The sequence below is a fragment of the Oryctolagus cuniculus genome, chromosome 7 (genome assembly GCF_051225735.1).
Source record: "Oryctolagus cuniculus isolate XC-2025 breed Fujian yellow rabbit chromosome 7, ASM5122573v1, whole genome shotgun sequence".
Taxonomy (NCBI): Eukaryota; Metazoa; Chordata; class Mammalia; order Lagomorpha; family Leporidae; genus Oryctolagus; species Oryctolagus cuniculus.
The window spans coordinates 131,842,257-131,865,947 of record NC_142873.1 but is presented as its reverse complement, the minus strand read 5'-3'; the positions used below and the strand labels follow the sequence as shown (position 1 = coordinate 131,865,947).

The following is a 23,691-nucleotide window of genomic DNA, read 5'->3' as shown; positions in this document are numbered from 1 at the left end:
GCTCAAAGCTTCAGAATGGTGCTGTCTACTTCTTCCCGCCCCTGCCAGGTAGCAGCAGCACCACCACCAGACAGGGCTTACCTCAGGCCACCAGGTTGTCCCTATGGTCACTCCCTGGGCCTCAGTGCCCCCTGCTTCCCTTGCCTAGTGCTGCCAGGCAAACCCCTGAAGCCACTGCACTGCCTCCCTCACCTCCTCACATCTTCACAGGCCACCTCGAAGCCACACACACTCCCTTCCTCCCCCCTCCCAGGGCTCTTTAGCAGAAAATTCTCATATTTCATGTGTCATTGCCCCAGCTAGCTAGACTTGTCACTGATTGGCTAGGCACTGGCAGCTGGAAATGTCACCAGCCACACAGTGTGGAGCTGGCTCTCCTAAAGCCACCACAGACCTGAGCCCAGGAGGCTTGGTGACAAGGCAAGCAGATGTGCCACAGGGAGCCTGTCACTGCCCTCTAGGTCTGCCCACACCCCCACCCCCACCCCCACCCTCAGTGCTGGGGCAGGGGACTTGGTGGGGAGCTGGAGGGCATCGCAGCAACTGATCACAGGGAGGGAGCTGCTGACATCCCCATTCTGTCCAGCGTGTTTGGGAAGAACTGTACAGGTCTCCATTCAGGCTCATACATCTGGAGAAAATGTTCCTGAGAAAAGCAGTCTCTCTTCCCATTAAAAACAGAAAGGGAGGGAGGCAGGCAGGGTGAACACAAGAACACCCCACCCATGGGAGTTAGCTGCTGAGCTTCTGAAATCTCATGCACCATGGTAGAATCATAGCACTGCCAGGCTGTCAGGGAGTCCAGGGTGACTTGGGTCCACCCTCTCAGCGTCAAACAGAAGAGCTCTTAGCCCTCTGGAAGAAGGCTCTGCAGTGTGTTTTGCTGCCACACAACTTTGGATGTGTTAAATCACTTGCACCTGCTGTGTCTTCCGCAGATTCAACATGACTCACCATTGACGTCTCACCTCATTCTGTTTTTCTAACTCAACTAAGCCCTCACTCTCAGGCCTTATTTATAAAAGACACTTCTCATTAGACTTTAAAGAAAAGCCTCCCAGAGTCAGATGGGGCTGGAAGGCCATCTGGGTCCAGCCATCCACTGACGCGTCAATTCCCTCACTGTTTCCACGCTGGGGCTTTCAGTTTGGAGTTTGGAGAATACTTAGGTGGGCTTGTACATTTACTCTCTTTCATTTCTCCTCTAAAAACCATTTTCACGACCAAAACATCAGTGACAACGCTGGAACCAAAGAAAGATGCCACTGATAAGGCAGATATTTTGAAGACTACAGAGACACAAAGTGGACGGGGCATGGGTGGGGAAAAGCTGATTAGTGCCCCTAAGACAATGATTCTGCACAGACCCCCTAAGAAGTAAGTGCATACGCTTCCAGAAAGGGGCCCTGGAAAACCCCAAGCTCACATGATCAGGATGGGACCAAGGTCATGTGTATCAGTCTAGAGGTAAATTAAAGGTCATTCCACCACTTGTTTGGAAAATGGGCGGTTTGTTCTTTTTTTTTTTTATTTTTGATAGGCAGAGTGGACAGTGAGAGAGAGAGACAGAGAGAGAAAGGTCTTCCTTTGCCGTTGGTTCACCCTCCAATGGCCGCCGCTGCAGCCGGCGCACCGCGCTGATCCGATGGCAGGAGCCAGGATCCAGGTGCTTTTCCTGGTCTCCCATGGGGTGCAGGGCCCAAGCACTTGGGCCATCCTCCACTGCACTCCCTGGCCATAGCAGAGAGCTGGCCTGGAAGAGGGGCAACCGGGACAGAATCCGGCGCCCCGACCGGGACTAGAACCCGGTGTGCCGGCGCCGCAAGGTGGAGGATTAGCCTATTGAGCCACGGCGCCGGCCTGGTTTGTTCTTAATGTGACTAGAAGGCAGGGGTTTCCAGCTCCATCTGGAATGCCTCATTGAAAAAACAATAATAAGTGATACTTTGTAAAAGTTCACATACAAATGGAAGAAAAGGAGATTTAAATAATCAGATAAAACATAGGGTAACAGAGATTCCAGTATCCAGGACTAGCCCAGCATTAGTCTAGCAAGTGTTCCAGGTGGAGACAGCATCCATAGTGAAGGGGAAACTTAATAATCAGGAAAGTGATAGAGAATTTTCCAGAGCTCGAGATCAACTCTAGACCTTAGATGATCTCCCTTGCCGGGCAGCTGGATGACTGAGAAAACGCGTGCTTCTAGAAGGAAGACAAACAATTAGACTTCCTAGTAAGGGAGAGAAATCAAGATTCTAAAAGGAAAGAAAATCAGACTGCCCTCACTCTTCTCATCTGCAACACTGGTGCTCAAAGACACTGGCACTGGTGTTCAAGAATTTTAATGGAATCTTAGCAGCTGCCAAACTGTAATCTCTCCCTTATGCAATGACAAAACAGAGATGGTCAAGGGCAAAGTAATTATGTCATTCAAATGCCCTTTATGTTTAAAAAGATTTTTTTAAGATTTATTTTATATATTTGAAGGACATTGTTAAAGAGAGAGAATCTTCCATCAGCTGGTTTACTACCTGACTGGCCACAACGGCCAGGGCTGGGCCAGGCTGAAGCCGGGAACCAGGAGCTTCATCTGGGTTTCCCACTTGGGTACAGAGGCCCAAGGACTTGGGCCATCTTCCGCTGCTTTCCCAAGTGCATTATCATGGAGCTGGATCAGAAGTGGAGCAACAAGGACTCAAACCAGTGCCCATATGGGATGCGAGTATTGCAGGTGGCAGTTTAAACCCATTACACCACAACACTGGCCCCAAAAGTACTGTTTTAAGATTCCTTGAAGATCTCTTCTAGCTAAGGGAAAAAAAATAAGCCAGAACAATGAATTCAAGAAGGAAGATACTTATATAAGAAAATGTAGTGAGGAATGAATCCAATAAAACACATGATAAAAATAATCAATAACATGGAACAGCCATTTGGCCTAACAGTTAAGACACCTGTATCCCATATCAGACCGCCTGGGTTCAATATCTGACTCCAGATCCCGACTGCAGCTTCCTGAGAGGTAGCAGGTGATGGCCAAGTAATTGAGTTCCTGCCACCTATTTGGGAAACCTGTATTGAGTTCCTGCCTGCCAGTTTCCATCCAGTCCAGTCCTAGCCATTATAGGCATTTGGAGAGTGAACCCATAGAGGGGAGCTCTCTCTCTCTCTCTGCCCCTCAAGTAAATAAATTAAAAAGAAAAAAGTGGATATGGATAATATAGTTATGCTTTCATTTAATTGTTATAATTGCTGAAAGATAAGAATATATATGTGTATATAGGCACCAAGTGTGCATACACAGTAGTCCCCTCATTCCACAGTTTTATTTCCTATAGTTTCGGTTACCCAGGGTCCACAAGGAAAAGGACTACCACATGCAGTCCAGGAGGATATTGTGAGAGGGAAAGGCGACACCCACATAACTTTTATCACAGTATATTGTTGTAACTCTCCTATTTTATTTTTGTTGGTAACCTCTTACTGTGCCTAGTTTATAAATTAAATTTTACCATAGGTATGTGCAAATATGCATAGGACAAAAACAGTATATATAGGATTCTGTACCGTAATGGTTTCAGACATCTACTGGGGATCTCGGAATATAAGCTCCCTCACAGGGAGCTGTATATCTGTATCATCTATATTTATATCTATCTTCCAGAAACGTATATATGGAATTAAACTTCCATGTGATTTGAACCAAAAAAATAGAAATCACAATGGAAACAAGACACAGGTGAGTAAAATCACCATTAAAAAAGAAAGGGGACAGTAGGGAGAGAGGGGGCCACTACTACAGGCAGACAACAGCATCTGTTCCCTCTTCTTCCCAAGACCATGTTTAAATCTATGAAGGATTTTTTTTTTTAAGTTGAAATGCACAATGACAAAGAAAACAGTAGAAGAGCAGTTGGCCGAAAAACTGAACAAGAAGAATAAAGGAGAACTTAATTTACCAGCTAGAAATATATACTTTCATACTACAGAAAATAAAACCGCAGAGCACAATTGCAGTAACCTACAAAATGGATTGACAGAACTAAGTGAAATCGAGAAACAAATTCATAAAAGCTGAATTTCACATCAGTGGGGAGGAGAATGTATTAGTCAATAAATAGTGTCAGAGTGTGGCTATCTTCAAAATTTAAGTTTTACTTCTAATTCATACCTTGTTCAAAATACATTCTATTTTACCAAAACATACATACACACACACAGATGTTATGATTGACCAATAAATCATAGAATACTATAAGGCTTTTTAACTAACAGCAAAAAGAAAAAAAAGTACATGGTCAGCAGTCTATGCGTAAATATAGGCTAGGGCTAGCATTGAGGCATAGCAGGTTAAGCTGCTGCCTGCAGCACTGGCATCCCATATGAGTATAGGTTCAATTCCTGGCTGCTCCATTTCCAACTTAGCTCCCTGCCAATGACCTGGGAAAGCTGTGGAGGGCCACCCACTTGGGCCTCTGCACCCACATGGAAGACCAGGAAGAAGCTCCTGTTTCCTGGCTTCACCCTGGCCCAGCCCCGGCTGTTGCAAACATTTGGGGAGTGAACAAGCAGATGGAAGATATCTCTTTCTTTTTGTACTCTGCCTTTCACATAAGTAAAATAAACTTTAAAAAATACATAAATATAGGCTAGATTATGGTCACCCAAGAATCTACTTCCTAATCCCTGCAAACTGTGAATATCATCTTACATGACACAAAAAGACAGGATTAGGTTAATGGTCTTGACGTGGAGAGATTATCCCGTATTAGCCTCAAAGGCCCTAAGTGTAACCACAGGCTTCCTTAAAAGAGGTGAGCACAAGACAGAAGAGAAGGCCACAAGACCATGGAGGCTAACACTGAAGAGATGCAACCACAAGCCAAGGACTGCTGGAGGCACCAGAAGCTGTCAGAAGCAAGGAATGGATTCTTTCCTGAAGTCTCTGGAGGGAACCTGGTCCTGCCAACACCTTGATCTCAGCCCAGTGAAAATAATTCCAGATTTCTGAATCTAGAAATGTTGATATAAGCCACCAAGGTTGTAGTCATTTATTGTAGCAGCTATGAAAAACTAAGACAAACCACCATGATGAGGAACATAGTATTTCCTAGGAATTATAATTATTATTACTACAGCAAATACTGACTATGTGCCTGGCATTGCCAAATTATTTACATATATCATTTGAACTTCCATAGAAGGAGGCAGTAGAGAGCTGGGCTTGTCAGGGCTCCACTACTTAGTAATACTTTGTGTCCTTAGGCATGCCTTATAATCTCCCTATGCTGCTGTTTCTCATCTGAAGAGGCAAAAATTATAGCCCCCTGATGGGGTTGTTGGGAATAAAATAAGACCATTATGTAAAGTGCTTAGAATGGTGCCTGCCAATAGATTTCTATAAATGATGAGTAATCATGAAAAGTCCATCCTTATGCATTACCATGGTCTGTCTTCCAGAGCTTTCCTCTCATTCTTATTCTTCCCTTTGGACACATACAGAACAGGGGACTCTCCTAACCACTGGAATGTCCTTCAGACATCTGCAGAGAGTGATCACATCTTCAGTAGTTTGAGCTTCTCCAGGCTAAAATGCTTTCAGTCACTGCTCTCAGGATTTCACCTGGAGTCCCTTCCCCATCATGGTCACCACTCCTGAACATATTCCTGTACAAGACGCCATCATCATGCTTGTTCTACAACAGAAGTCTGCAAACTACAGCCATCGATGAGACCTAATTTGTATAGCTTGTGAGCTAAGAATGAATTTCCCATAAAGTATTATTAACAGAAACAAGAAAGAATTTGTGATAGAGACCATATGTGGTCTGCAAAGTTTAAACTATTCACTATTTTTCCCCCTTTTTTTGGAAAAAGTTTGTCAACTTCTGTTCTAGAAGATTCTAGTCTTCTATCAGGGCAGTATAATATTGCTCAACACCTTCTGGCAACCCCATTTGATTGTGATTGTTATACATACTTACTCACCTGTAAGGCTCCTAATTGTTTCATCAGTTTCCATTCTCTCTCCTCTTTTTTACATAGTAATGAAATTCATGGCCACCCAACTAAAAACTGCATTTCCCAGTCTCCTTTGTAGGAAAGTATGGCCAGGAGGCTAGCCACTAGCCAGCGGGACGTGAGCTGACTGGAAGTTTGTAATTCCCCAGTCATATTTTCCAAAGGTAGGATCATACTTTCCCTTTCTTGTTCCCCTTCCATTGGCTGGGAGGTGGACCTGCCAGTCATGTGGAAGATGAGCAACAAGAAAGGAGGATCACGGGTTCCTGGTGCTGCTGTTTCACCCCTGTGCTGCTTTTTCTAAATCTGGCAGACACTTACAAACTTTGAGCTTCTTTAAGCCGTTGTTCTTTTAGGTCATTGTTCTTTTTAGGTTAGAGAGCAACTGATTCCATGCTCCACACAATACAATTATCACCTTCAACTCCCAAATCTTTTTATATTTGGGGCTACCAAACCGCACACCTCGCCTGACCTATACTCAAGCAGTAAATTTCCTGGACCCCACGACAAAACCTTACACTTAGCCCTATTGTATTCCACATTTTTAGGATCTGCCCAACATCTTGCCTTGATATCTGAGACATAATTCCATTACCCAAAGTAGCTTCTATCCTAATTTCCTGTCAGTCTTTAAAAGGCACTTTAGTTGTAGCACTTAAACACCATGCTCATCAGAACACCTGATCAATAAGAAGTATAATGCTGGTGGAGAGGCCTATAACATCAGTTTGTGGGGGAGGGAAATAACAGATCAAGCTAAGATCCAAGGAGGAGAGAGAGGGGGAGGCGAGTGCTTACTATACTCCAGTATCTGTGCTGCTATCTCATTGACTAAGCATTTCACTCATTCATTCATTTTAAAAGCAGTAATTTTATAGTGACCTTAAATACTACCTTTAAGGGTAGAAACCAATATCCATGAATACTTATAAAAATACAGCCTGTGCAAATCTCTCTTTGCTTAAGTTCCTGCATACCCTCATTCCCCTCTCTTTGAACACCTGAGTAATGTGTTGCCAGTATTTCTTGCAAGGCTTAATGCAAAAATTAAAAATATTCCAAGAGCATAATTCAAAAACTGAAATAGAGTCAGGTATTTAGTGTGGTGGTTTTAGACACCTACATTCCTCATTGGACCACCTGAGTGCAATTCCCAGCTCCAGATCCCCACTTCATTTCCTAACTCAGATCCCGGGAAGCAGCAGTGATAGCTCAAGTACTTGGGTTCCTGCCACATACCTGAGAGACCTTAGTTGAGTTCTCAGCTCCCAGCTTAGGCCCCTGGCAGTCGTAGACATTTGGGAAGTGAACCAGTGGATGGGAGTATACTCGCCTTCTTCCTCCCTCTCAAATAAATACATTTTTAAAAATTTTTAATAAAATAATCATGTGTAGGACATTGGACAATGTTTGCAGAAATCTCTAAGCTGGGCCATGGTGAGATAGAAGTGAGAAGCACCTGTTTTGTCCTCTGTAGAGTTGCACGGTAGAAGGACTGAGTAAGCAGCTCTAAGCAGTACCAGACCATCTGTGTTCAAATCCTGTAGGACTGTGTCAATTGCTTATCATCCCCTTCCTCAGTTCCCTTATCTGTAAAGTGGGGATATTATTATTATCTTCACTGCAACTCTTCTAGACATACTTCCCTTCCCCCACCTAGCAGATGATGAAAATGAGGCTTAGTTCCCGTCCCAGGCAAACCATTGGGCACACATCAGCATGAGGGCTCAGCCCTAGGTCCATCTGACTCCCAACCTTGTGCTCTCAATTCTTCCAAAGAGAGAGAAGGAAAATACTGCTGTTATGGTAGGAATAAGTCATTAAATCATGCCCACCAGACGTAAGGTGACAATTGGGAAGAAGCCAGTGGGGTCCATGGTGTCCGTCTTCTACCATCCAGGAGAAGCTTTCACTGGGTGGGGAAAACACCACCCTAGAACTGTGTTTAGAAAACAAAGAGCTGCTGCAAGTCCCAGTCCCTCCTTAAAATCACCCAGCCTGCTTGTGTACCTTGGTCAGTTGCTTCTAATGAAAAAAAAAAAAAAATAGCCGCCAGCCATCACCCTTTTTGCCTTTGACTATCTGAAAATAAACAGTTTGGGGTATAAAGTCACATACACAACATCAGAGCATTATTCTTTTTTTTTTAAGATTTATTAATTTATTTGAAAGAGTTACACAGAGAAAGGAGGAGAGGCAGAGAGAGAGAGAGAGGTCTTCCATCCACTGGTTCACTCCCCAATTGGTCTCAATGGCTGGAGCTGTGCCGATCTGAAGCCAGGAGCCAGGAGCTTCTTCTGGGTCTCCCACGTGGGTGCAGGGGCCCAAGAACTTGGGCCATCTTCTACTGCTTTCCCAGGCCATAACAGAGAATTGGATCTAAATTGGAGCAGCCACCACAGGAACTGGCGCCCGTAAGGAATGCCGCACTGCAGGAGGCGGCTTTACGCGCTATGCCACAGCGCCAGCCCCCAGAGCATTATTCTTAACCTTTCTTACACTCCTACATGCCTAGGATAAGAGGAAGCCCATCGTGGAACACAGCTCTGCCAGATAGGTAGGGAATGTCAGCAGGGGCGTCTATATGACAGCAAAGCCCCTGATCTATTTAGAACTAATGCCTTGAGTAAAATGATAATAGATTTATCAACAGAAAGAAAAAAATACTAAGAGAAATTAAGAAAATATGTAAACTAAACTCTCTGGCAGCCTGGGGATCCTATTTGATATTGCACATCAAAATCCTTATGGAGTCGGCTCCGCGGCTCAATAGGCTAATCCTCTACCTTGCGGCGCCAGCACACCGGGTTCTAGTCCCGGTTGGGGCACCAGATTCTGTCCCGGTTGCCCCTCTTCCAGGCCAGCTCTCTGCTGTGGCCAGGGAGTGCAGTGGAGGACGGCTCAAGTGCTTGGGCCCTGCACCCCATGGGAGACCAGGAGAAGCACCTGGCTCCTGTCATCGGATCAGCGCGGTGCGCCAGCCGCAGCACACTAGCCGTGGCGGCCATTGGAGGGTGAACCAACGGCAAAAGGAAGACCTTCCTCTCTGTCTCTCTCTCTCTCACTATCCACTCTGCCTGTCAAAAAAAAAAAAAAAATCCCTATGGAACTTCAGAAAATACATAGGAGTTTCCAAGTTTCTACAGGAGGTCTTGGCAATATGGACATCTGTGAAAGTCCATGAGTCATCTCGAGAATCCTAGTGAAGGCCCAGGGAGAGTGAGCTTTAGAAAGCTACGCTCCTCTACAGTTTTAGCAGGTCTAGACACCAAACAGGTGTGAGAGACTTTGATTTTAGCAGATGAAGGAATCTAACTGTCATATCCATGGATTCAGTCTGTTAAGAACAGAGCATGTGCAAAATTTGCTAAACTTAGAACAAGAAAAGGAGCCAAAAGGCACAGGGCCCGGGGCCTTCCAGTGCACCAGGAAGTTGGAGGTAGAGATTCTGATTGGCACCTGAACCCTGGAGTCTGGCTCTGCTCCTTCTCCCAGGTGAGGATGTGGCCTTGTGCTGAGTTTGGGTTTAAGAACCTGCAAAGGCTGATGTTGGAAGGTTTCCTGCTAAGGAAGCATTAAGCCAAGTGAGGGAGATGATATTCCAGATGGAAGCTTTCAGTGCAAAAGGAGTGGGGTGTGCCATGACAAGCCTCTCAGATTTGGTAAGATCCTACACTGGGCAGCCTGAGACATGGATAGGTACTCTCGGGCATCACTCCATCCTGTGCTGACAAACAATGGCTTCTGGTCAGTCTGTGCATCCTACCTATACAGACTCTGTGTCCTGGGTGGGGGTGGCAACCCACAGCCCACCTAATATGCTGCAAAGACAAATGAGGTAGAAGCATAGAAAGCAAATCCAAGGTTGCAACTCCAAAGAGGAACTGTAGGAGCAGGATTGGAAGCTTTGTCCAAACTGGAAAGGAGCCATGGTTAGAAGAGATCATGAATAAACACCACAAATCATAGACAAATTATTACATTCACCAGGGATTCGAAACCCACATGCCTTCAGGTGTCAAGCAAACAGCGTAAGTGGGTGAAGCAGCTTGATAGAAGCAAAAGAGAACTGCAGTGATCATGCCTCTCACTACCAAAGGAAGGCAGGGAGGGAAGACAGACAGCTGAAAGCTGTGTTAGCTAGGAAGGGCGGCTGGAATTAGAAGGGGGACTCCCAGTCTGCATACCCACTCCCCAGCGATCACAGTCAGTAAAAGAAAAAGGGAGAAAAATCATCCCTCTAACGGAAGGAAAACTAGCTTTTCAAAAAGCGGGTTGGGCATTTGGCCCAGAAGTTCGGATGCCCATGTGCCACATCAGAGTACCTGGGTTCTATGCCTGGCTTGGGCTCTTGATTCCAGCTTCTCATTAATGTACACCTTGGGAGGCAGCAGAGATGGCTCAAGTGACTGAGTCCCTGCCTCTCACGTGAGATATGGATTGAGTTCCCAGCTCCTGACTTTGGTTCCCCAGGCACTGCAGGCATTTAGGAAATGAACCAGTGGGTAGGAGCTCACTCTCTCTGTTTCTCTGTGCCTCTCAAAATACATTTTAAAAATATTGTTTGTGGGGCTAGCGCTATGGTGCAGCGGGTTAATGCCCTGGCCTGAAGCACCGGCATCCCATATGGGCGCCGGTTCAAGACCTGGCTGCTCCACTTCCCATCTAGCTCTCTGCAATGGTCTGGGAAAGCAGTAGAAGATGGCCCAAGTTCTTGGGCCCCTGCACCCATATGGGAGACCCAGAAGAAGCTCCTGGCTCCTGGCTTTGGATTGGCGCAGCTCCAGCCATTGCGGCCAACTGGGGAGTGAACCAGCAGATGGAAGACCTCTCTCTCTCTCTCTGCCTCTTCTCTGTGTAACTCTGACTTTCAAATAAATAAATAAATAAATCTTTTAAAAAAATATTGTTTGTAACAGTACATAGTGCCTTCTCAAGCAACTTTTAAGAAAAAGTGAAATAACACATCTAAAATAGGGTGTCTTCAAATAAGTTGGTTCAGACAATCCTATCATAGTAATCATCAAACTCCAGTCCAAAGAGCACAGGGGGTCCCAGGGGCGCAAGATGTTCTACAAGTGCCATTCATGGTTTAAAGGTGTCCATAGTATCCCCTTATAGCACAAAGGATTCTTTACTTATTTCCTTCAGGGCTATTCAATAACAAAACCACATGTAACTCTTCCTAATTTTTTTCTTTTATATTTTAAAATAATTTTAGACTTAGAGAAGAGTTGGAAAGATTGTACAGAGACCCCATATGCCTTCACCCAGCTTTCCCTAACAACAACATCTTACATAACCACAGCATTATCATCAAAACCAGGAAAATGATATTGGTACAACACTATTAACTGGGCTACAGATTCTTCTCTGAAGTTGTGGTTTCTCCTTGGTCTCCTCTGATCTCTGACCATTCCTCACCCTTTCCTTACCTTTCCTGCCCTGACACCTCTAAAGAATTCTGTCAGGTATTTCATATATGGTCCCTCAATTTAGGTTTATCTGAGGTTTTCTTGTGATTACACTGGGAAAATGGGGTTTTAGAAAGAACAGCACAGCAATGATGTACCCTTCTTAGAGTATTACATTGCAGAAAGGGGAGATGAAGTCAATATTTCTTATTACTGGTAATGGTTAACTTCGTCCCTTGCTTAACGTAATGTTTACTACATTTCTACACTGTAAAGGTCCTATTTTTCCCTTTGTAGTTCACTAATATTAGGGAGTATCAAATACTTCGAGACTACACTAATGTCTAATTTCTCAAGTTTTCACCCACTGATTTCAGTAACCTGTCTTCAGCAAGCCTGAATGTAGTTTTCTTTTTTTTAACCTTTATTTAGTAAATATAAATTTCCAAAGTACAGTTTAGGATTACAATGGCTTTTCCCCTCCATAACTTCCCTCCCACCCGCAACCCTCCCATCTCCCACTCCCTCTCCCATTCCATTCACATCAAGATTCATTTTCAATTATCTTTATATACAGAAGTTCAATTTAGTATATATTAAGGAAAGATTTCATCAGTTTGCCCCCACACAGAACACAAAGTGCAAAATAGTATTTGAGCACTAGTCATAGCATTAATTCACATTGAACTACACATTAAGGACAGAGATCCTACATGGGGAGTAAGTGCACAGTGACTCCTGTTGTTGACTTAACAAATTGACACTCTTGTTTAAGGCGTCAGCAATCTCCCGAGGCTCTAGTTGTGAGTTGCCAAGGCCATCGAAGCCCCCTAAGCTGGCCGAATTTGATCTTATTTCAACAAGGCCATAGTCAAAGTGGAAGTTCTCTCCTCCCTTCAGAGAAAGGTACCTCCTTCTTTGATGGCCCGTTCTTTCCACTGGGATCTCACTCGCAGAGATCTTTCATTTAGGGTTTTTTTGTTTTTTTGTTTGTTTGTTTGTTTTTTCCAGAGTGTCTTGATTTTCCATGCCTAAAATACTCTCATGGGCTCTTCGGCCAGATCCGAATGTCTTAAGGGCTGATTCTGAGGCCAGAGTGCTATTTAGGACATCTGCCATCCTAGGAGTCTGCTTGTATCCCACTTCCCATGTTGGATCGTTCTCTCCCTTTTTTATTCTATCAGTTAGCATTAGCAGACACTAGTCTTGATTATGTGATCCCTTTGACTCTCAGACCTATCATTATGATCTTTTGTGACCTGAAATTAATCACTTGGACTAGTGAGATGGCATTGGTACATGCAACCTTGATGGGATTGTATTGGAATCCCCTGGCACATTTCTAACTCCACCATTTGGGGCAAGGAAGCTTGAGCATGACTCAAATTGTACATCTCCTCCCTCTCTTATTCCCACTCTTATATTTAACAGAGATCTCTTTTCAGTTAACTTTAAACACCTAAGAATAATTGTTGTTAATTACAGAGTTCAACCAATAGTATTAAGTAGAACAAAAAAAATACTAAAAGGGATAAAGCATTAAATTGTACATCAACAGTGATGACAAGGGCTGATCAAGTCACTGTTTCTCATAGTGTCCATTTCACTTCACCAGGTTTCCTTTTTGATGTTTGGTTAGTAGTCACCGATCAGGGAGAACATATGATATTTGTCCCTTTGGGACTGGCTTATTTCACTCAGCATGATGTTTTCCAGATTCCTCCATTTTGTTGCAAATGACAGGATTTCATTGTTTTTTACTGCTGTATAGTATTCTATAGAGTACATGTCCCATAATTTCTTTATCCAGTCTACTGTTTTTTTTTTTTGACAGGCAGAGTGGACAGTGAGAGAGAGAGAGACAGAGAGAAAGGTCTTCCTTTGCTGTTGGTTCACCCTCCAATGGCCGCCACGGCCAGCACGCTGTGGCCGGCGCACCACGCTGATCCAGTGGCAGCAGCCAGGTACTTATTCTGGTCTCCCATGGGGTGCAGGGCTCAAATAATTGGGCCATCCTCCACTGCACTCCCTGGCCACAGCAGAGAGCTGGCCTGGAAGAGGGGCAACTGGGACAGAATCCGGCGCCCCGACCGGGACTAGAACCTGGTGTGCCAGTGCCACTAGGTGGAGGATTAGCCTAGTGAGCCGCGGCGCCAGCCCCAGTGTACTGTTGATGGGCATTTGGGTTGATTCCAGATCTTAGCTATTGTGAATTGAGCTGCAATAAACATTAATGTGCAGACAGCTTTTTTGTTTGCCAATTTCATTTCCTTTGGGTAAATTCCAAGGAGTGGGATGGCTGGGTTGAATGGTAGGGTTATATTCAGGTTTCTGAGGAATCTCCAGACTGACTTCCATAGTGGCTTAACCAGTTTGCATTCCCACCAACAGTGGGTTAGGGTCCCTTTTTCCCCACATCCTCGCCAGCATCTGTTGTTGGTAGATTTCTGAATGTGACCCATTCTGTCCGGGGTGAGGTGAAACCTCATTGTGGTTTTGATTTGCATTTCCATGATGGCTAGTGATCCTGAACATTTTTTGATGTGCCTGTGGCCATTTAGATTTCCTCTTTTGAAAAATGTCTATTGAGGTCCTTGGCCCATCTCTTAAGTGGGTTGTTTGTTTTGATGTTGTGGAGTTTCTTGATCTCTTTGAAGATTCTAGTTATTAACCCTTTACAGGTTGCATAGTTTACAAATATTTTTTCCCATTCTGTCGGTTGCCTCTTCACTTTCCTGACTGTTTCTCTTGCAGTACAGAAACTTCTCAATTTGATGCAATCCCAAATGTTAATTTTGGCTTTGACTGCCTGTGCCTCCGGGGTCTTTTCCAAGAAGTCTGCCTGTGCCTATATCTTGCAGGGTTTCTCCAATGTTCTCTAATAATTTGATGGTGTTGGGTCATAGATTTAGGTCTTTAATCCATGTTGAGTGGATTTTTCTGTAAGGTGTAAGGTGGGGGTCTTACTTCATGCTTCTGCACATGGAAATCCAATTTTCCCAGCACCATTTGTTGAATAGACTGTCCTTACTCCAGGTATTGTTTTTGGATCCTTGATCAAATATAAGTTGGCTGTAGATGTTTAGATTGATTTCTGGTATTTCTATTCTGTTCCATTGGTCTATCCATCTGTTTCTGTACCAGTACCATGCTGTTTTGATTACAACTGCCCTGTAGTATGCCCTGAAATCTGGTATTATGATGCCTCTGGCTTTTTTTGTTGTTGTATAAGATTGATTTAGCTATTCGAGGTCTCCTGTGTCTCCATATGAATTTCAGCATCATTTTTTCCAGATCTGAGAAGAATATCTTTGGTATTTTGATTGGTATCGCATTGAATCTATAAATTGCTTTTGGAAGAATGGACATTTTGATGATATTGATTCTTCCAATTCATGAGCATGGAAGATTTTTCCATTTTTTGATATCTTCTTCTATTTCTTTCTTTAAGATTTTGTAATTCTCATCGTAGAGATCTTTAATGTCCTTGGTTAAGTTTATTCCAAGGTATTTGATTGTTTTGTGGCCATTGTGAATGGGATTGATCTTAGAAGTTCTTTCTCAGCCATGGCACTGCTTGTGTATACAAAGGCTGTTGATTTTTGTGCATTGATTTTATATCCTGCTACTTTGCCAAACTCTTCTATGAGTTCCAATAGTCTCTTAGCAGAGTTCTTTGGATCCCCTAAATAAAGAATCATATCAGCTGCAAGGAGGGATAGTTTGAGTTCTTCCTTCTCAATTTGTACCCCCTTAATTTCTTTTTCTTGCCTAATAGCTCTGGCTAAAACTTCCAGAACTATATTGAATAGCAGTGGTGAGAGTGGGCATCCCTGTCTGGTACCAGACCTCAGTGGAAATGCTTCCAACTTTTCCCCATTCAATAGGATGCTGGCTGTGGGTTTTTCATAAATTGCTTTGATTATATTGAGGAATGTTCCTTCTATACCCAGTTTGCTTAGGGTTTTCATCATGAAACGGTGTTGTATTTTATCAAATGCTTTCTCTGCATCTATTGATATAATCATATGGTTTTTCTTCTGCAGTCTGTTAATGTGGTGTATCACATGGATTGTTTTGCAAACATTGAACCATCCCCGCATACCAGGGATAAATCCCACTTGGTCTGGGTGGATGATCTTTCTGATGTGTTGTTGCATTCTATTGGCGAGAATTTTATTGAGGATTTTTGCATCTATGTTCATCAGAGATATTGGTCTGTACTTTTCTTTCAATGCTGCATCTTTCTCCAGCTTAGGAATTAAGGTGATGATGGCTTCATAGAAAGAATTTGGGAGGATTCCCTCTTTTTCGATTGTTCTGAATAGTTTGAGAAGAATTGGAGTTAGTTCTTCTTTAAATGTCTGGTAGAATTCAGCAGTGAATCCATCTGGTCCTGGGCTTTTCTTTGTTGGGAGGGCCTTTATTACTGTTTCAATTTCTTTCTCAGTTATGGGTCTATTTAGGTTTTCTATGTCTTCCTGGTTCAATTTAGGTAGGTTGTATGTGTCCAGGAATCTATCCATTTCTAATAGATTTCCCTGTTTGCTGGCATATAAGTCCTTGTAGTAATACCTGATGATTCTTTTTATTTCTGTGGTGTCTATTGATATGTTTCCTTTTTCATCTCTGATTTTATTGATTTGAGTCTTTTCTTTTTTTAGTTAGTTGGACAAATGGGGTGTCAATTTGGTTTATTTTTTTCAAAAAACCAGCTCCTCGTTTGGCTGATTTTTTGTAATGCTTTTTTGGATTCAATCCTATTTATTTCTTCTCTGATTTTAATTATTTCTCTTCTCCTACTAGATTTGGGTCTGGTTTGCTGCAGTTTTTCTAGATCCTTGAGATGCGCTGAAAGCTCATTTATTTGGTGCCTTTCCAATCTCTTGATGTAGGCACCTATTGCTATAAACTTTCCTCTTAACACTGCTTTTGCCATATCCAATAAGTTTTGATATGTTGTGCTGTTATCCTCATTTACTTCCAGAAAGTTTTAAATTTCTCTTTTGATTTCTTCTATGACCCAGTGTTCATTCAGAAGCATGTTGTTCAATCTCCATGTGTTTGCATATGCTCTAGGAATTCCTGAGTTGCTAATTTCCAACTTTATCCCACTATGGTCTGAGAAGCTGCATCGTATGATTCTAATTCTTTTGAATTTGTTGAGACTTGCTTTATGGCCTAGTATGTGGTCAATCCTAGAGAAGGTTCCATGTACTGCTGAAAAGAATGAAAATTCTTTATGTGTAGGATGAAAAGTTCTGTAGATATCTATTAGATCCATTTGGGCAATAGTGTTGTTTAAATCTACTGTTTCCTTGTTGATCTTCTGTCCCGTTGATCTGTCTATTTCTGAGAGTGGAGTATTGAAGTCCCCCAGTACTATCGTATTGGAATCTAAGTCTCCCTTTAAGTCCCTTAACATATCTTTTAAATAAACCGGTACCCTGTAATTAGGTGCATATACATTTATAATAGTTACATCTTCCTGTTGAATTGAACCCTTAATCATTATATAGCGCCCCTCTTTGTCTCTCTTAAGAGTTTTTGTGGTAAAGTTTATTTTGTCTGATATTAAGATGGCTACACCTGCTTTTTTTTGTTTCTGTTGGCATGGAATATCTTTTTCCAACCTTTTACTTTCAGCCTGCATGCATCTTTGTTGGAAAGATGTGTTTCTTGTAGGCAGCAAATAAATGAGTTTTGTTCCTTAATCCATTCAGCCAGTCTGTGCCTTTTAACTGGAGAGTTGAGTCCATTAACATTGAATGTGACTATTGATAAGTAGTAACTTTGCCCTGCCGTTTTCACAAAGATATTTCTAGTATATGATTTGAGCTTCCTATGATCTTTTACTGGTAGGTTTTCTTCCTTTACCTTCTTTCATATTGATGGCCGGGTTTCTGTGTTTCTGTGTGTAGCACATCTTTAAGCATTTTTTGCAGGTCTGGACGAGTGGCGACAAATTCTTTCAATTTCTGTTTGCTATGAAAGGTCTTTATTTCACCTTCATTCACAAATGAGAGCTTTGCAGGATATAATATTCTGGACTGGCAGTTTTTTCTCTCTTAGTACCTGGGCTATATCTCGCTATTCTCTCCTAGCCTGTAAGGTTTCTGATGAGAAGTCAGCTGTGAGTCTAATTGGAGATCCTCTGAGAGTAATCTGACGTTTCTCTCTGTCGCTCCCCCTCTTCGTGGAGGAACGACACAGGACCCTGCGCTGTTCTTTCGTCTGCTCGGCCCTTCCCGGGTTTGCTGCTGGTCCTTCCTGGGTTGGCTGCCGATCCTTCCACCTCCGTGGAAGGGCGGCTCCCCCTGCCACTTTCCCCACTTCCGCGGGGGAGTGGCACACTGCCGGCCGGCTCTCTCGGGGGCTGCTCAGACCTGGTGCATGTTGTCTCTCTCCTCCTTTATAGCCCTCTTCCACCAATCCCAACTCTGCTACCCACAGGCCGAGTACGCTGCTCTCCTCCAATCAGGAGCAGGATCAGCTCCTGTTTGGTTGAACTGGAGGCAGCTGTGTAGAAGTTGTTTACTCCTCTCCCAGTGCCATATTGTGGGAGAGCAGATGCATAGAATAAGTCTTAATTCCAGTAACTTAGTCTAGTCCGAGTTGCTCCCCACACTCTCTTACATATTTTAGGATCTTTTCTTTATGTTTCACTGTGGTGAGTTTGATTACAATGTGTCGTGGTGAGGATCTCTTTTGGTCATGTTTACTAGAGGTTCTATGAGCTTCCTGTACTAGGATGTCTCTGTCCTTCTCTAAACTCGGATAGTTCTCTGCTAGCATCTCACTAAAAAGGCCTTCTAATCCTTTCTCTCTCTCCATGCCTTCAGGAACTCCTAGAACCCGAATGTTGGTTTTTTTTATAGTATCCTGTAGATTCCCAACAATATTTTTTAGATTTCTAATTTCCTCTTCTTTTCTTTGGTTTGACTGTATACTTTCCTGTGCTCTGTCTTCTAAGTCCGATATTCTCTCTTCTGTTTCACTGACTCTGTTTTTAAGGCTCTCTAATGTGTTTGTCATTTGATCTATTGAGTTCTTCATTTCATTTTGATTTCTCTTCATTATCACACTTTCCTGTTCTACTAGTTTCTGCGTTTCATTTTGATTCCTCCTTAAGATTTCATTTTCACGAGAGATTTTCTATCCTGTCCAGTTAGGATTTCTGTAGTTCAAGAATTTGTTTTTGAAAACTTCTAAATGTTCTTATCATAAATTTTTTGAAATCTGTATCCGTATCTTGCATTTCTTCTCTCTCATCATCTTCATAATCTTGGCTTGGGGTGTCTTGTTCATTTGGGGGCATCATAACATCTTCCTTGTTCTTGTTTCCTCTGATTCTGTGTTTGTTGCTTGGCATTGTGGAGATATTCTTTGGATTCTTCTTCCCTCGCTGTGGTGTTTTTTTCTTGTTATACTATGACTGTATTAAGTGTACTGTATTCTTTTGGAGGAGACTTAGAGGCTTGAGATTGGTGTGGCCAGAGAGCTCTGTTTGGTTCTTCAGGGTTAAGGGTGTGTCAAAGGTGACACACTCAGGTTAGGCGGGGTAAATCTCTCTCTCTCTCTCTCTCTCTCTCTCTCTCTTTTTTTATTCGGAAGGGAAGTAATACCACACAGCTGAGCAGAATTGAAGGTAGTCAGCTTCCTATCTCTGGCTCCTGTGGGTATATCATTCATCTGCTCTTTCCCAAGGACCACACAAAGAATCTGTGCTGCCCTCAGTATGGGCTCAAATTCTCCTGCAATCTCCCACCAGGTTGCCAAGGTTACCAAATTGCAGTGTCTCTGGAGAGTACTCACATGAACTCTGTGAGTTCTCACACCCACCGTCTCTTTTTTCACCATCTCAGTTCATTAGCTCCACACATTCACTAAATCCTTACTTCCTGTTATTTCACCCCCCACCCCAGAGTCAGGTTTTTCTGTTTGACTGACGGCAGGCACAGCTCTGAGGTTGCGCACAGCCCTGAGGTCACGCAGCTTTTACGTATGTCCAAAATGGCACCTGCTCTCTGTCTTGCTCACCTTTGCAAGGTTGGCAGAGAGAGAGAAACTCGTCTGTACTGGTCCCTTTTTTTTTTTCCTCTCTCCTCTAGTTAGCCTGGTGAACTTTCCCCAGTGGGGCTTCAAGCCTCGTTCCCTCTAGGCTCTATCTTGTTTCCCCATCAATGTCTCGGGTTACAGAGCATTTGCCTCACCTCCCCTTCAGCGCAGATGCATAAACTCCATGGTTGGGCTCCGGAGCCATGGGCATCCTTGCTCTCCCCATAGGTCGTCTGTGTCACATCCACTAGATCCGGAAGAGTTTCCTCTGCAATTTTTTCCCGAGCCTTTCCCTGAAACTACAGTAACTCCACTTTTATTAAACTATCTTTTCCCAGACTATCAGTGTACGTCCTCACTATTCCGCCATCTTGGCTCCACTTTTCCTGAATGTAGTTTTCTAATGGTGATTTTCTACTTCTCTCAGTCTCTTATTTATTCATCGGAATTCTGTAGGAAGAGTTCTCTTTTCTCCCCCATCAAATAGCCCATTTCTTCAACATTTTTTAAACAATATGGGCTTGTGGATATTTATTTTATCCTTTGAGTTATAACCCAACATATCTTAATTTATTTTGGACTCAAATCTCCAGCTTTGGCCATGGAGAGCTTTTCCAGGCTTATAGGCTGGCTCCTGTATTCCACATGTTCCCATTATTGGTGATGGTTAGCACTTTCTTATTTTCAGGAGCCACAAGATACCCCAGGTTCATTTTCCCTACAAAGTCCTGGAGTCTCCTTTTCCATGGAATCCTGGTTCCTTTTACAGGATAATGACATTTAGAAATCAAGATCTTAGCACTCGTTGTGTTCATTGCTACTGGGATGTCACTGTTTCTAGGAGATACATGTGTATGTACTTAGCCATGTATACACATCTGGGCTTCTGTTTCTATCAGCGTGTATATGAGTAAATATTGATACCTCAGATTCTAATCAAGCACCAAAGGATTCATTCTCACACTTTTGCTTATTAGTAACTGCTTTCTCAGTTATAAACCTGGATCTCATTATTTATAATAATCAGAGAACAATATATTTATAAATAAAAATTTAGGAAAACTGACATCTTACCAACAGTTCATGAATACAGTATATATTTCCATTTATTTTGGTCTACTTTGATTTCTTTCATCAGGATTTTCTAGTTTGCAGAATATATATCTTGCATATTACTTTGTTAGATATATACCTAAGAATGAAAAACTTTTGGTGCATTATATAAAGGCATTGTTCTCTAAATTTCAAAGTCCAAATTTTCATTTTAATATACAGAAATGCAATTGATTTTGTACCATGAAACCTTACTAAAATTCACTAGTCTTAGGAGCCTTTTATATAGATTCTTTCAGGTTCTCTACATGGACAATCAAGTTACATGTGAATAGATATCATTTTATTGCTTTCTTTCTCACCCTCAGGATGTCATTTCCTTTTCTTGCTTTACTGTATCGTCTAGAACTTCCAATATAATGTTGAGTAAGAATCTTAAGAGAGAACAACTTGCTGTGTTCTTGATATTAGGGGTAAAGTTTTTAGTGTTCACTATTAAGTTGTAAGGTTTTGTATATGCCTTCTACAAGATTAAGGAAGTTCTATTTATTCCCAGTTTGCTCTCAGTTTTAATCATGAATGGATATTAAATTTTTCAAGAGCACTTTCTTTTTTTTAACTTTTATTTAATAAATATGAATTTCCAAAGTACAGCTTTTGGATTACAGTGGCTTTTTCCCCCCTATAACCTAACTCCCACCCGCAACCCTCCCATTTCCCGCTCCCTCTCCCATCCCATTCACATCAAGATTCATTTTCAATTATCTTTATATACAGATGATCAAGAGCATTTTCTAAATCTATTGAAATAATCATACTGTTTTTATTCCTTGGTTCTGTAAATACAATGTATTATGTTGATTGATTTTCCAGTGTTAAACTAGCCTTGTATTCCAGAGATGAGCTACACTTAATTGTGATGTATTAAATATAGCATATACATATATATATATATATATACTCCTAGATTTTATATACTAACATTTTAATGGAGAATTGAAGAGGCAACCAACAGAATGGGAGAAATTGTTTGCAAACTATGTGATTGATAAAGGATTAATAACCAGAATATATAAAGAGATCAAGAAACTCAACAACAAAACAACCCAGCTAAGAAATGGGCAAAGGAATTAACTAGGTGTTTCAAAAGAAGGAAATCCAAATGCTCAACAGACACATGAAAAATGCTCAGGATCACTAGTCATCAGGGAAATGCAAATCAAAAGCACTATGAGCTTTCACCTCATCCCCATGAAGGGAAAGCTTTCACATAGATGTCAACAAACAACAAATGCTGCCAAGGATGTGGGAGAAAAGGTACCCTAATCCACTGTGCTAGTGGGAATATAAACTGGTACAGCCACTATGGAAGACAGTATGAAGCTACCTCAGAAATCTGAATATAGACCTACCATATGACCCAGCCATCCCACTCCTGGGAATTTACTCAAAGAAAATAAAATCAGCATATGAAGGAGTTACCTGTACCCCCATGTTTATTGCAGCTCAATTCACAATTAGCTATTCACAATTGCTAAGATATGGAATCAACCCAAATGCCTGTCAACTGAAGACTAGATAAAGAAATTATGGGATATATACACCATGGAATACTACACAGCGGTTAAAAAATGAAATCCTGTTGTTTGCAACAAAATAGATGAAACTGGAAAACATCATACTTAGTGAAATAAACCAGTCCCAAAAGGACAAATACCAAATGTTCTTCCCTGATCTGTGAAAACTAATAGAGCACCTAAAAGGTAATCTATAGTAGTAAAATTAACACTTCAAGGTGCAATGACTTTGAAAAGTCCTTGTCTCAATGTTGAGGAACAGGCTTTTTTTTTTTTTCATACAATTTGTTGAACTCTTTACTTAGTATAGAGTTAATCTATGTGTATAAAGTTAATTGAAAATAGATCTTAGTAAAAAATAACAATGGGAATAGGAGAGGGAGGAGGAAGAGGGGTGGGGAGGGTGGGTATGGTGGGAAGAATTACTATACTCCTAAAGTTTTATTTATGAAAAGCATGAAGTTTATATTCAAATAAAAGCTTTCTGGGGAAAAAATAAATTCTAGATTAATCATGAAAAAAAATTGGGGACCCATAAATAAATAAATTCTATATTAATCAAAAAATAAAACATTTGGGACCCATTAAAAACTTTAAAAATTAAAAAACAAAAAAAGCATACACATATATTTCTAGATTTGATTTACTAATATTTGAATGAGGATCTTTGCAAGAACTATTCTTGTAATATCTTTGCCAGATTTGATTATTAGGGAACTGTTGGCATCATTAAATACTTTGGGAAGTGTTGCTCTCTCTTCAATTTCTTGAAGACATGCTATAGAATTAGCATTCAAATATTTGATAGAATTTGGCACTGAAACCATCCAGTCCCTGAGTTTTTATTTTTTGGAAGATTTTTAACAACAAATTCAATTTCCCCAGGAAATATACTTCTTGAATGAGTTATGGTGTTCGTATCCTTCAAGAAATTGGTCCACTTCACCCAAGCTGTCAAATTTTGTGTCATTGAGGTTTTTGAAATATTTTGTGAATTCATCTATTTCACTTTTCAACTCTATCAACTTTTGCATTATGTATTTTGAAGCTCTGTTGTTATGTTTTCTTGGCAAAGTGAGCCTTAAATAATTATTTAATGTCCCTCTTTATCCCTGATAATAATCCTTATTCTAAGTCTATTTTGATAACCTGATATTAACCTAAAGACTTAAGTTTCATTTGAATTAATGTTTGCACAACCTATCTTTTCCTGTCCTATTACTTTTAATCTATCTGTCTTTGCATTTAAAGTGGGTTTCTTGGGGTTGGTGTTGTGGCATAGCAAGTTAAGCTGCCTCCTGCAATGCCAGCACCCCATATGGGCACTGGTTGGAATCCCGGCTGTTCCACTTTTGATCCAGCTCCCTGCTAATTATCCTGTTAAAGCAGCAGAAGATGGTCCACATACCTGAGTCACTGCCACCTACGTGGGAGACCCAGAAGAAGCTCCTAGCTTTGGCCTGGCCCAGAACTGGCTATTGTAGTCAGGTAGGCAGTGAACCAGTACATAGATCTATCTTTCTGTATCTCTCTGTAATGCTACCTTTCAAATAAAAAATAAATAT

General features: G+C 41.8%; 1 protein-coding gene across 7 annotated transcripts in view; it reads right to left on the bottom strand.

Moving 5' to 3' along the window:
- Nucleotides 1–23,691, bottom strand: part of HIVEP3 (HIVEP zinc finger 3) — a 487,717-nt gene that overhangs the window by 378,177 nt on the left and 85,849 nt on the right. The gene's annotated exons all lie outside the window — the stretch shown is intronic.